Here is a 14,560-nt window from a genome sequence, read left to right as displayed (position 1 = left end):
GTGATCATGATTAAACAATTTAATAATCGGTGCATTACCTCAACAAGACCCCATGAGAAAAGCCCCCTGATAGTAAACATATTTGTCGTTGACGTCAAAGTTATTTATACATTTTAATTATTTTTAATTTATGTTTTAAATTATAAATTCGAATTTATTTACGGTGAAAAGTGAGATTGTTCTCCTAATCAGAATATATTATAATGCCTGCTATTGGGGCATGTTGTCACGAAAGACTAACATGATTTAATTAGCTTAATATTATTTTTTTAACTGAGTAATAATTGTGAAAATGTTCAGTAGTTTTTTTGTAATCAAAGGTCATTATGAATTAAAGTGTAATTATTTTTTATTCGTTTTTAAAAATGATTTAAAAATTATAAATGCAAATTATAAATTAGATAACTTTTGTTATCGGTTCAAGCATTACCTCAACACTTAAGAAGACACCTCACTATCGAGAAAAGCCCCCTTGATAGTAAACATTCTTTTACTTTTTACGTCGTGATGACCTCAGCGCGCGCGCTCAGTGAGGGAGGAGCCGTGCGCGCGCTTCCAACTGTCTGTGAGAGGAAAGAAGAAGCGGCTCAAAACTTTTCCCTGACGGATAATTCATGAAATAAATCAGGTAATGTAGCATTTACATCTTCAGAGCTGGCCGGTGGATATGAAAGAAGTGTTTAAAGTGGTCTCACATCATTTTCAAAGGCTCGTGAGTTAAGTTGGAGTTTGATATCTAACGTTAACGTTAATTTGTTTCGCTCGCGCTTCTCGATCTCAGATTAAACGGGAATATGCCGGGGCTTGTCTTCTTCTCTGTTATGTGATACCGGTGTGTGTGTGGTTAATGAACTGTTTAAATGTTGGCTGAAATCTCTTTTACACATTTTGTTGGATTATTGACGTCTCCTGCTGGGATTATCTGATCTTATAATTTAATGGGATTCACGAAGTTGTGGGTCGCAGCAATTCACTTTCGGGTATTTGGAGTGTGGTGGGAAGCATTATTACATTTATTATGAAAATAACCTCTCCATGGGTTCATAAAGTGCTTTTCCACATATTGTTTTGCGTTTTGATTATAGATACCGTTCACAGACTCCCTTCCATTCACATCAATTTACTAGTCCAACGGTTGACAGATGATTGACACTTCAAGGAATTTGTCGTTGTTGTTTTAAACAAAACTTTTCATCTAACGTTAAATGGTTCTGTTTAAATTCTTGAAATGAGTTCTGCTGACAAGTATAAATATTTTACATTTGTTTAGTATACAAAACAATAGTGAATATTTATAGACCAGATAGAAAAAGCTTCTAATTGTGTTAACGTCATTATACAGTTTTGATGTCTTTATTATTCTAAATTGTGAATATTTTCTCTAATAATTAATAAGTAGGTTTTGACTAGTAGTGTACTTAATAATACAAATTTTGTAGTGATGCTCCGATATGAAAGCCAATAACCGATATATTGGATGATAAATCTAAATCCAAATTTTTATATAATTTTTGAGAGCCTGATTACAAAAACAAAAGACCCACTATTAAAAGCCATGTCCTAAGCACACAATTATAAATGTTATCATTATAATTTTATATAGCTTATATGACAGACCTTATCCTTTTTGAAGTGATTCAATCATATTTCAAGCAATTCAAAAGCATCATGGCGAACAGTGTGCATCTGAAGTGTCTCAGCTGAAGGAAATAATACATTATTTATTAGCTTAAATATATTGGCCACATTTTCTTATTGGGCCGATAACGATAACATCAAAAATGAGCCGATACCAATATGGTGGCCGATATATTGTGCATCCCTAATATTTTATTTAGAACACTTTTTAGGGTACTTAAAGATACTTAGCCTAACTTGCTGGTGAATCTCATGTCCATGTCACATTTTGGCCTAAAATCAAAAGGAAAAAGAAATTACTTTTATGTACAATTAATATGATACCTATTGTGTTTTAGGTCTGTCAGGTCAAAATTTCAAAATGGCCCACAACACATGGCAGTTTAAACTAGGATCACAGAGAGGCAGAAATAGTGATCATGATACTTAACTTGCTGGTGAAATCTCATGTCCAGGTCACATTTTGGCCTAAAATCAAAAGGGTTTGTAATGAGTTTTAATGCTGAGTCATATTGTGTGCTGTTGAAAGCGGGCACTCCTTTTCCTAGCCTTAGGAAAGCTTTCCATGGATTTATACAGAGTTCCCACGGTCATGAAAAATCAGGACATTTTAAAATTGAAATTTAAAACTTAAAAAATCTCAAAAAGTAACGTGAATATTTCTATAATTGATGTCTATATTAGACATAGTTATGCTCAGCTTTTGTCTTTTTTTATTTATTTAATGCAATCTCTGTACAGTGATTATTCTCTGTTAATCACAAACGACTGTAAAAGTCATGGAAAGTCATTAGTCAAAAAGTGTGGGAACCCTGTTTCATGGTTCATAGCCAGCTGGCCAATAACAGGTGCTGGTACCATATGTAAACGCATGTAGTAGTTGATACAAAAGGGCATGAAAAGACCTCTAGTTCAGGATGTCTTGAGCCCATGTCTTCACAATATGTCCATTATATATACTGCACATCTGCTTTGCTGAAGTATAGCCACGTGCTCGGCGCTAGAGGATCCACTGGAATGATTCGGAAAGTTTGTGTGACTCACAATACGACACACCTGTAGAGATTTAGGTTCAAAAGTCATCCTTCTATCTCTGTTTGGCTTTGTTTTATAAAGCTGCGAGGCACAAATGCACTTTGAAGCTTAAAACAAATCTCGGAAAAAGATTTTTTTCTCTCTCACACAGCGCTAATGGTTCTGCGGTGCCAACTGGAATGAAAGCAGGATTTCTTAATTGCCCTCACCGGCTCCATCCGCACCAGGGACTGGTTGTCAGGCTGTAGATCATGATGGGACGTTTTTATGGTTCTGGGGTGACTCTGGTGGCCTGCAGGGAAACACTCATTTAATAACATTGTGCTAGTGGCCAGGGAGAGGGTTGTGTTACGTCCAAAACAAAAGCTGTGTTGTGTGTCTGTTTCAGCAGGGCACTCAGATGCTGTCAGTCTGGAAATAATAAACTAATTCTATTGCTTTGTGGGAGGTCGAAACACTTTAAATGATCTGTATAACCGAGCACAGATTATGTTTATCTCCATTGATTCTAAAGGATTCTAAGTTCGATTATATCTTACTAGTTTTATGAGTTATTATAGTTAAGGTTAAAGGTGAAGTGTGTCATTTCAGTTTTGTATGAGGTGCTTAGAAGCAGGTAAACTGGTCATCCACAAGCTTTGTTTTCTTTGGTCTGTATATTCAGTGCTTATTATTTTCGGATGTTTATTAATTCTGATCACATATTAACAGTTATAACATCCATGACTTTCTTTGAATTCTTTTACTATTAGGGGTGTAAATCAGATGTTTCATCACAATACGATCTGACATTGATTCTTTTAGCCAGCGATGCAACATTTGCTATTAGATTCAGGGATCTGAGATCGATAGAAATCAATATTGTGCACCATATTTTACACCGTCAGTTAAATTTTCGTTAACTCACAAACGCAACCAAAATATAACATGAACATTTATTTGAACTCTCTAAAAATTGTGAACTCGAGTGTGTATCTCAATTGCGACATCCACAAAAAAATACATCTTAGTTTTTAAATATGGAAAAATAAAATAATGAAAAAGTTGCACGTGAGTAGGGCTGCAACAACTAATCGATAAAATCGATTATAATCGATTATGAAAATCGTTGTCAACGAATGTCATTATCGATTAGTTGGTCTGCTTACGTCACGGGGAGCGTTTACTGGTACGCACACACACGCAAGGTCTCTCTCCCTCAGGCGCTCTGCCGAGCGCGCGCGCTACACGGTTTGGAGCAGTCTCTTCTGTCTCGCATGCGCGCTCTTGCTTGCGCGCTCTAGATTTCGGGAGTTTGAACTAATTCGCGGGCATCAGGGAGCCGCAATCAATATGCGGGAGACTCCCGGGACTTCCGGGAAGTCTGTATTTTGTCTCGAGCATCAGGTTGTGCAATCAGTTCGCTCGCAACGTAAGTGATGGATTAAAATAGCGCTACCGCAGAAATAGGTTAAATTAAAACGGTGTTTACAAAGTGAAGCATTAAATACAAAGGGAGTTAATAACAGCAGCAGTAAAATATTGTTTTTTAGTCACTGTACTCAGTGGTTTTCAGCGAATGCTTGTGCACTAATGCATAATTTCTCCTGTCCTTTACTCAAGCCTGTTAGCTTGCTGGGTAACGTTACCTCCATTCCGCTCTCTTTTTATAGCATTTGTCTACTAAGTTTTAATTGTTTTTCAAACGCGATCTACTGCGGCTCTACATTCATACAATTGTTTTCAGTCTTTCAATATTTATTTAATCAATTTATCCTTATATTATATTCTTTTATATATTATATATATAATATATATTATATTCTTTATCCTTATATTCCTTATATATAATTAATTTTAAATAAAAATTAAATGAATTATATATTTTAGATGTTTTTAGTTTGTTTTTAGTTCAGAAATTCACATCTGAACAACATGTCTGTGTAAATTTGTTTTAACAAAAATTGTGTTAAAACATAATATGTTGGATATCATTTTTTTAACAATAATCATGTTTGTCAACTTGCCATCAGCAATTATCATTAAAAACAATGCAAATATTGATATTAGTAAAACTCAATGTGTGGCTTTTGCACTTTTTAAAGTACACTTTTACACATAAATACCCTGATTTACGGTTTTATTTAGTTATAATAAAAAAAAAATCTAATTTAATTTCTATCCGATTAATCGATTAATCGAAAAAATAATCGTCCGATTAATCGATTATCAAAATAATCGTTAGTTGCAGCCCTAGGATCATAAATCATATTGTGCTTGTGCAATTAGATAAGAGCAATGACAACAGTTAAGAAAATCTTTCAGACTTCTGTGCTCTCTAAAATGTGTAAATCTAGTTTCCAAAAACATCCACAGCAAAATTAGGTACTTGGAAAAAATAATACACATAAAAGGATAATTCAAAAATAAATAAAATAAGAAGTCATCTAGTATATCTCATAGATAATATATAAAAATGTATATTGATTTTTTTTTTATGCATTGCAACAATACATTATATCATTAGTCATCTGATCAATGCATTGAACCATAGATGTATCATTACCTCCCTAGATATTATGGTATTTATTTCAGGTACACCCACAGCCTCTAGAAACAAAATGACCACTGATGGTCATTTTACATGTCAGTTAGACAGTCTAATCCTGTCTAAGTGGGCAGTTCTTGACTAGGGCTGGACGATTTTGGCTAAAATCATGATCACGATTAATCGAACAAGTTACATTGATTACGATTATTTAAAAAAAAAAATTCAAATGTCACTGGCAAGGCTTATACCTTAATGTTCACGGTTATTTTTTATAATGAAAGAGTGCATAATCCTATCTTTGTGATTCTAAAATAAGGAAACACACACAGATAGCTTTTAATGCTTATTTATTAAATTTTTCAAACAGTTGAATCAAACAAACCATACAATGCTTGAAATAAAAACGTCTTATAAAAAAGTCAAGTTTTAATGTAAAAAGAAAGTTTCCTAAAAATGTTGAAAATAAAGAACTTTGGAAAAGTTATTTTTGTAAACAAAATAAATTATTGTAAATATTGCCATCATAAAAGTAAAATATAACTTGTATAAAACTAAAAAACTAATCCTTTTCACATTGTGTAGCATTTGTAAATCCTTTTGTTATCGAAACCTGCTTTGTGGAGGCACTTGTTGCTGGGCTTTTGTCAGCAACAGGAGCCGCTTGTACCAAAGAAACACGCGGAAAAAGAGAGAGACTGAGTTGACTCAGTGTTTGAGTTCCCTTTCACACAGAGATTCCGGAAAATACATGGATAAAGTGACCCGGGATTTGACCCGGGTTCGTTTGACTTTGGTTCATTCACACTGCCAGTGGTTTACCGGAATCAGAGAGTGCGTTCACACACAACCAGTAAAGACACGTGACATGTCTCAGTGGCGTCTATAGTTTGCTTATGAGCTGCGATTTCTCTCTCTCTCTCTTTTTGCAAAAACCACGCTTTTGCATTTTTTTTCTCTGATTCGATCATTAATGAGCGCATTACATACCGTTTCACGCTGGCGAACGATCCCGGCTTGAAGGAGAACTCCGGGCAATTTTTAAGTTAATCTTGATCGTTAGACCTTTGTGAGTACTGACTATAGAAAAAAAAACGAACCGGATTGGTGGTTGCTACTCGGAGCAGCGACCGCGAATGCCCAGAGCTCCCACCCAGCTAAAACGGCAGCTATGGGGGCATGGACATAAAGTGCGTTTTTGAGCCTCTTAACAGACACAAAATGCAATTAAAATGTCTGTCCAACATGAACAGGGACCCTACATGTAAACAAGATACGTTTAGCAACTTAGCCATTGTTTCAACTCACCTAAATAATCTTTTAGACGGCAAGCTGTAGTCTCGCGCTGCAGTCCCGTGCTGTAGCCGGAAAAGGTAAACAACGTCCAGGTGGGAGGAGCGTTGATCATGTGCGACGAGTTAAGATCAGAGTTGCTTACAAGTGAAGAAGAAATGGTTCGTGTTTGTGCCTTTCCGAATTGTGGCAACAGAATGCGAAAATATAAGAGCTTAAATTTTCATTGTCTTCCTTTTCATGACCTCGAGATTCTGCAGTTGTGGCTAGTTGTACTTCAACTTGATGTGCAAACTCCCGTAGAAGTACTACGCGCTAAAGATTACCGCATTTGCAGCGAATACAATTACAATTCAAGTCGAAGAAGCTAGTGAAATAATTAAAGCTTTGTAAATCAGACTACAAAAACATTCATGCACATCTCTCCTCATGCCGTGTGTGCCCAAATGGAAGGATAAATAAAGTTTACATTACCTCCACAGTGGTTGCACCCGTCTTCGTACATGGAATGGCATTTTTCTTCAAACGGCCCCGCTGTGTTGAGTGTGTGTAGTCATCCTTGTCAAAGTGTTCGCTGCAAATACGGTAATCTTTAGCGCTTAGTACTTCTACGGGAGTTTGCACATCAAGTTGAAGTACAGCTAGCCACAACTGCAGAATCTCGAGGTCATGAAAAGGAAGACAATGAAAATGTAAGCTCTTATATTTTCGCATTCTGTTGCCACAATTCGGAAAGGCACAAACACGAACCATTTCTTCTTCACTTGTAAGCAACTCTGATCTTAACTCGTCGCACATGATCAACGCTCCTCCCACCTGGACGTTGTTTACCTTTTCCGGCTACAGCACGGGACTGCAGCGCGAGACTACAGCTTGCCGTCTAAAAGATTATTTAGGTGAGTTGAAACAATGGCTAAGTTGCTAAACGCATCTTGTTCACATGTAGGGTCCCTGTTCATGTTGGACATACATTTTAATTGCATTTTGTGTCTGTTAAGAGGCTCAAAAACGCTCTTTATGTCCATGCCCCCATAGCTGCCGTTTTAGCTGGGTGGGAGCTCTGGGCATTCGCGGTCGCAGCTCCGAGTAGCAAGCACCAATCCGGTTCGTTTTTTTTTTCTATAGTCAGTACTCACAAAGGTCTAACGATCAAGATTAACTTAAAAATTGCCCGGAGTTCTCCTTTAAGTGCCATCATTTGACACGGCATTGATTACGGCTTTTGTTCACACAGCGCGCGTTCCGGGACTGAACACGGCAATGTTACTATGTCCCCAACCTGGCATCAATCCCGGGTAGTGTTTGTGTTCACACAGAAGGTGTTTGTTCTGGCAATTTCCTGGGATCAACACGCTGTGTGAAAGGGGTTCATGTTGCTTCAATGTTGCAGACTGGACGGGGCGGAGTTACGTGGCTACACACGCGGTAATATGTTTTAAGGGGAAAGTACATTAACACACAGAGGGCGGAAATATTAATACAGGGCTCGAATTTCGGTGCGGGATTGCGGGTATTGCGCATCATTTTAATCATTCCCGCAGGTCTTGCGTTTATAATGCGGGAAATTCCCGCAAACATTCATTCAATCTAGCATGTAGGCCTATGAGTAAATTTAACTTAACAGATTATAAGATCAAATCAGTCATTTTAAAACTTTCTGCGAGACGCAATTTCACAAACAGCGTAAGTTAGGGCTGCACAATTAATCGAATTTCTAATCGCGATTACGATTACGGATGCCACGATTACGTAATCGTTCAAAGCCGCGATTACAAAAGAAAATCCACTCTGCGTGTGTGTGTTTAGAGCATAATTACTATGTTATGAGAGGCGAATCACGACTATTTCAGAAAACCCAGCTCAATATGACATACCAGGCAGTGACGTAAGTATACGCTGAAATAAAAAGTCTTTCCCCTCAGAAAAACGGACTTTACTGTCGTGTCAGCCGTTATACTGTGCTCGTAGCGCACACTCTTCAATTGCACGCACAAATGCGGCGGCGCACGCTGTGTATCGCTTCACTGTATAAAGTGCAAAAGAAACTACGAGCAACGTCGTTACAATGTAAATTAGTAAGTCACGAAATAAAAGTAAAATACCAATAAATCACGTGTTAGCTGAGAAGGATTAGCATAATCCTAATGTTTATCTATTAGTAGTCTTTACTATTAGTCATTCTTACAATTGATGGGTATGTTAAGTAAAGGGGGACAGTACTTGTGTGTGTGTGTTAACAATTTTTGTGTAAACATGTATTATAATACGCCTATATATACTTATTCTGCCAATGCCGCCGTCTTCTCTGTATCTTAAAATAGGTAACACAAGGCAAGCCAATCGCGCTGCACTGCAGGGGGCGACTCTAGACTCTCGCGTTTCAGGAGTCGGGGCATTTGATGGAAATGTCACTTGCACAATCGGGCCATTGCATCGTCACTATTGTTTATAATTTGTCCGTCTTTTTAAGTCTTACCTATTTAAACATTCATGCGATTTTAACCCGCATAACAAACAGCTCGTGAGTAACACAACTGAGTTATTTTTCTTGAATAATAGCGCTTTAACGGTCAAAAGCACACAACATTGTCTAAATTCCAGTCTTGGGGAGTATCCTCTCAAACACAATCGGTTATGTCTTAAAAAAATAATACAAAAAGAAAATGCATGTGACACTATAATGTAAACAGTATGGGCCGTTCATGTTACGTCTTTTGCGCGTTCATCCTTTGCTGAAACGTCTTCGTCTTCATGGAGAACGTGGCTCATGATTGCTAAGCAACAGGGAGCCCTTTTTAAAAGAGGAGAAAGTGGCGGGACTGCGCTTTACACGCAACATGTGAACGTGGATCCGTGCACTAGCTCTTAAAGTGAGAGTAGCCTAAAATGTGTCTGTCATTATTGTATATAAAACAACAAAAGATAGCATTAATTGTAAGGAATCAGGATTAATAGCCTATGTATTCAAATTATACAGGACTAAAAGACTATTCCGTGTTATTTTACATTTGATTACTTTTTTCCATTTCTAGCATTTCTGAATACTAGTGTTAGACCTAAACGTTTCTCTTTATTTCATGTATTTATTTGTGCTACTTTTTCAATTTAATTCAAAGATTGAAATCAAGCTTCCTTTTGTTGTGTAAACTAAAAAAATGACCCCATTGTAAAAACACAAATACAATGAGTGAGCAAACATTTAGCTAAACGTATTTTTTAAAAATTGTCTAAAAAAACCTCCCCCCTCAAATTAAAAAATACCCCCCATAAGAATGACCTAAAGAGGGATTTCCCCCCTATTTTTCAAAATGAAATTCAGGCCCTGTAATAGGATTAAAAAACCGAAATAAAGACATTGTAAAATTACGTCGGTTATAGGCTGAATTTCGGTTTCGATTATTTTTCGATTAATCATCCAGCCCTATTCTTGACCCAGATCTACATTTTTGCAGTGTTTAACCAGACTTTCCAAAAGTCTAGTCAGAGGTCTGTTACTCTAGAATTACAGACTCTTTTGCACCAGTTAGGTGACTTATACTGGACCACAGCACTGTGTGTGTTTTGGTTGAGCTGTCGTTTTTGGACATGCGGTGAGCTCGCTATGTGGGAATGTGCAGAATAAACTGTACCAGGCTGTGAAATGTAGAGCTCTGCCATGACGGCTCAGAGAAAACATAAGAGTGAGATTTTTTTTTTAACTTGTTGCCACTGTGTTGAGTTCCTCCCCATTATTGCCACTGTAGTTTACTGACCTATCATTTCTATACAGCCTGAATGTAGGGTCTAACCCCTATTGTTTTTATAGGCGGACATTTTTTAAATTCTGATTCCTCTGCTGTTCCTCTGTATGGCATCCTGTAGAAGCATTTTGAAGAAAGTTATAAGGTTTGGCACACTGATTTGTTGTGGTCTGAACAGTCCTCTGACCAGCTGAACTCTCTTACACCACCATCATCTTTTGGCTCAGAAACTTAATTCTTGAAATATATTGATTGATATTAGCCCCTTTCACACAGCAATCCCAGTAAATTGCTGGAACGACTTTACCGGTAAATAAAAAAATGTGCTGTTAAGACAAGCAACAGCATTCTGTTTTTTTACCATAACCGACCATTCACACATTAGTTCCAAAATACCGGTTAACTCTGAGATGGTGTCATTAACAGAAAGTGGCCTCTAAACGTTTGCGCACAGTGCTTAAAATCTCTTCATCCACCCAGATGAGGAGAAGCACTTTAGTTTTGGTATCACTCCAATTTGAAGACATTTGTAAACATGTCATTTTTGTCATAATTTTATGAATGGCCCAGAACCGTTGCTCTTTCAATGACTTCTGATTGGCCCAAATGACTTATTACGTCAGCGCGTTCTGACCTTGTACATGCAAAATACAGATAATCTTCATTCCGCGTTCACACATTGCATATACCGGTAATTTACTGGTAATGTTACAACTTCCCTTACTGGTAATTGTCGTAACCAATTTACCTGTATATTTGAAAAGGTCCTGTTCACACATGATCTGTTACTGGATCTAATTTACCACTAAAGACAGTATATATGAGGGGCTATTGTTTCAGACCAACCTACAGACTTTTTTCTGCAATCCTACAAATGTTCGGAAGTAAATCTGTATTATCAATCTCTATATATTGTTATAGTGACACCTACTCAAAATTTCATAAATATTCTTTTAACTTTTCAATAAAGTCATAAGCCTGTTTTTCGTATTCTTTGGGTCATGTGTAGTCTTGATAAATCAATACTCAATTTGTCAAAGTAATATGAACATTTTTTTTCATTTAATATTTTATTTTATCCTGTACATAATTGACAAAAGTTTGAGTCTGAATTCTTTGTGATGGTAAAAATTCTCGTTTTATAATTGCTTTGTGGATTTACTGTGAATGTTGTATAAAACAGAACTTGCAAAAGCCAAGTTGTGAATAGGCCAGTTTTTCTTGTCATGTTATTCTTTATTCACAAAAGAAATAGCTGTTTTTCACTAGTCGCTAGGGGTGTGAACCTACACTGGTCTCACGGTTCGGTTCGATTACGATTATCATGTCATCAATTCAGTTCAATTCGATATCGCGATGCATCGCGGTGCAGTGCATCTGCAATTTAAATTTTTACTCCAAAAGTGATGTGTGCGTGCGCGCGCGCGCGCGTTCGCCTGTTCGGGAAGTCACACTGACAGAAACAGTGACATTCCAGTTTAAGTTTCAAGGGAGTAAAGCCTGTTTATACCATTTAGTAAATGAAATTGTGTCAAATCAATTTTGTTGTAAAGAAATGTTCATTTAAAAGCAGCGCTCATTCGTCATTGTATAATGTTACCATAGAGATGCGTGCATCAACCGTCGCCGAGCCCGCTGTTGAAGGTAACGATCATCCATTTATAATCACGCGTAACAACACAGAATAATTGTAATTTGAACATCGGGTTTGGATACTTAAATCAGCTCTATGTGTGCGTGTCATGAGCGTGCACAGCGTGTGTTTTCACCAGGTCGTGCTTACCAGGTTGTTCATTAGAGCCGAAATGTGCCCAGAATAGATGTAGGCTTTTAAAGTATTCGGAGCATTTTTTATTACTCGCACTCGCGTCTCGCCTCCTCTGCCATTGTATGCTACCGCGACAAAGCACACACGCGACAAATGACGTCAGAAAAGCGTCAGTATAACCGTTTATGGTCTATTACTGAACCGATACCGAATCGTCCTCGTCTGCATCGTGATGCATCGTAGAAACGATTAATTTCGACACCCCTACTAGTCGTGTTTCCATTACCCTTCAAATTGCGCAAATTGAAATTGAAAATAGAAAATACGCCCAATGGAAACTCGTCAATTTCGCAAAAACTCCCATTTATCGCAAAAAAGTTTTTACGCTTTCATGAGGTGGTTTTTTTAGGCAATTCGAAAAGGAAATATTTCACAAAACTGCTATAGAAACAGTTTTTGCGCATTTACAGGTCACCTGATGTAGATGACGAGGTATGTTTGGACAGATTACGAGACAGAGTTCTTTATTAAATTAATAGAAAACAAAAGAATTACAGTAATAAATGGATTCTGAAACTCAAAGAAATGCCACAATCAAGATACTTAGAATCAGTATCGGCTCCGATACTGCCATTCTTGGACGGATCGGGTATCGGTCAGACGCAGGGATTAAAGTGAAAAAAATTCTTCTGACTGAAATTTTTTTCTGGCCAAGTCATATTCCTTTAACTTTATTTAAATAGTCGAGACCAATAGCGTTTTAAGGGGAGATGTTTTAAACCGATATAATATTGCCAGTTTGCGTATTTTAAAAGCTATTTTAATCTATGAAAAAATTTGAATTAGCTTGACAAATAATCAACCATCTACATAACTTTTCAGTGCATATTTTTATTTATCTTATAAGACCAAACAATGCTAAATATATTAATATATAGTTTGTTCCATGGCAAATCGTTTTGGCTGAGGGCAAAGTGAAGTTTCATAACTTTATATATTTAGGCTATTTAACTTTAACTTTAACTTTGTAGCCTATTAGAGAGCTGACTTATGTTTGACTGAATTGTTTGATTTATTTCTCATTGTATAGCTTCTTATAGACTACCTATTAGGCTACTTATACTTTTATACTGGATATCATTGATCATTAAAACTGACATTTAACAAAAAGAGACAGGGTTGTGTAATGTTATATATTCTAAAATATTCTTTATATATATTTTACTATGCATTCTCTTTACTGTTTGTGTACATGCATAATAAAATAAAATGATACAACCCTGTCTCTGTTTGTTAAATGTCAGTTTTAATGATTAATAATGTTTCATATTTTTGAAATGAAAACAAAAATAAGCAGGGTTGAGTTTTATATTTCGTGTTGTTATAAATATATGCAGTGAAGATAATCAATGTGCGTTGCCTGAACCATGTTTGTGTGGCCATTAATATGTTTGTTTATGATATGTTCATTTTTTAAATGAAAAGAGTTGTTTTATATATATTTCGTTTTATTGTTGATGAAAAGAGGCAGAGTTGTATTTTATACCATATTTCGTTTTATTGTTGCCTAAAATATACATAAAGAGATAACCGGAGTAGCCAGAGCGAGCTGAGTGACGCGATCAAGAACGCGCTGTTCCATTTGCAGAATAACCAGACTCGCGTCCTTGGGAGTTGTTCTCCTAAGTCGAACTTGGCAAGTCCAAAGTTTGCGTACTTGGTATAGAGATCGCTAAGACATGTGACCAACTGGGCGGCAACGTCATCAGAACGCAAAGAATTATGGGTATGTTTGGCCCGTTTACATGGGATGGCATAGCAGGCTAGTGTTCTGGCATGAAAAAAAATAGCGTTAAAAACAGAATATAATCCTACAAAATGCAGCGGGCTAAAGGAAACATTGTCAGACCATACCAGAAAACTGTCGTCTGTTCAACAGTATGCTAATGTTTTAAGCACCACACTCCTCGCTCTCTCTCATCTATCTGCATGCAGTCAATTCATGTCAAGATTGCAATGCTGGAGTTTGTGTGTGCGTGTGTGTGTGCGCCCGCGAGAGAGAGAGGCGCGGGCGCGATTGAACTGTGTGTGTGTGAGAGAGAGAGAGAGAGAGAAAGAGAGAGAGAGAGAGAGACACGATCGAACTGTGTGTGTGTGTGTGTGTGTATATGAGAGAGAGAGAGAGAGAGAGAGAGAGAGACGCGATCGAACTGTGTGTGTGTGTGCGTGTGTGTGTGTGTGTGTGTGAGAGAGAGACGCGATCGAACTGTGTGTGTGCGCGTGTGTGAGAGAGAGAGAGAGAGAGAGAGAGAGGCGCGGGCGCGATCGAACAGTGGAAACATAAAAACATACTCCGTCATTTTGTTCATAGAGGTTATCATTCAAACTGCAAAGTGTTTACTTATATTTGTGTAACTTACACTCGCAATAAAACACAACATTGTACTTTTGTCACACTCTAAACTCTTGTCAAGCTGTAACCTACAACTGTCACCCGAAGCAAACACACACAGTTTTAAAAGCAACATCCAACCCCATTTCAAAACAGTCTGTGGGTTA

The 14,560-nt window shown here is 37.2% G+C and overlaps 1 protein-coding gene across 4 annotated transcripts in view; it reads left to right on the top strand.

Moving 5' to 3' along the window:
- The first annotated feature begins 522 nt into the window (after positions 1-522).
- Positions 523-14,560, top strand: part of tanc1b (tetratricopeptide repeat, ankyrin repeat and coiled-coil containing 1b) — a 533,291-nt gene continuing 519,253 nt past the window's right edge. For 2 of the 4 annotated variants that reach the window (XR_013197101.1, XR_013197102.1), the window contains exon 1: positions 537-628. The gene's annotated coding sequence lies outside the window, so the exon portion shown is untranslated. Of the gene's footprint in view, positions 629-14,560 lie in introns of all 4 variants that reach the window. The other 2 variants (XM_077215807.1, XM_077215806.1) reach the window with 2 other exon arrangements.

The sequence above is a fragment of the Siphateles boraxobius genome, unplaced genomic scaffold (genome assembly GCF_051911475.1).
Source record: "Siphateles boraxobius isolate OS27281-9 unplaced genomic scaffold, OSU_SipBor_1 7, whole genome shotgun sequence".
NCBI lineage: Eukaryota > Metazoa > Chordata > Actinopteri > Cypriniformes > Leuciscidae > Siphateles > Siphateles boraxobius.
This window is presented reverse-complemented; position numbering and strand designations above follow the sequence as displayed.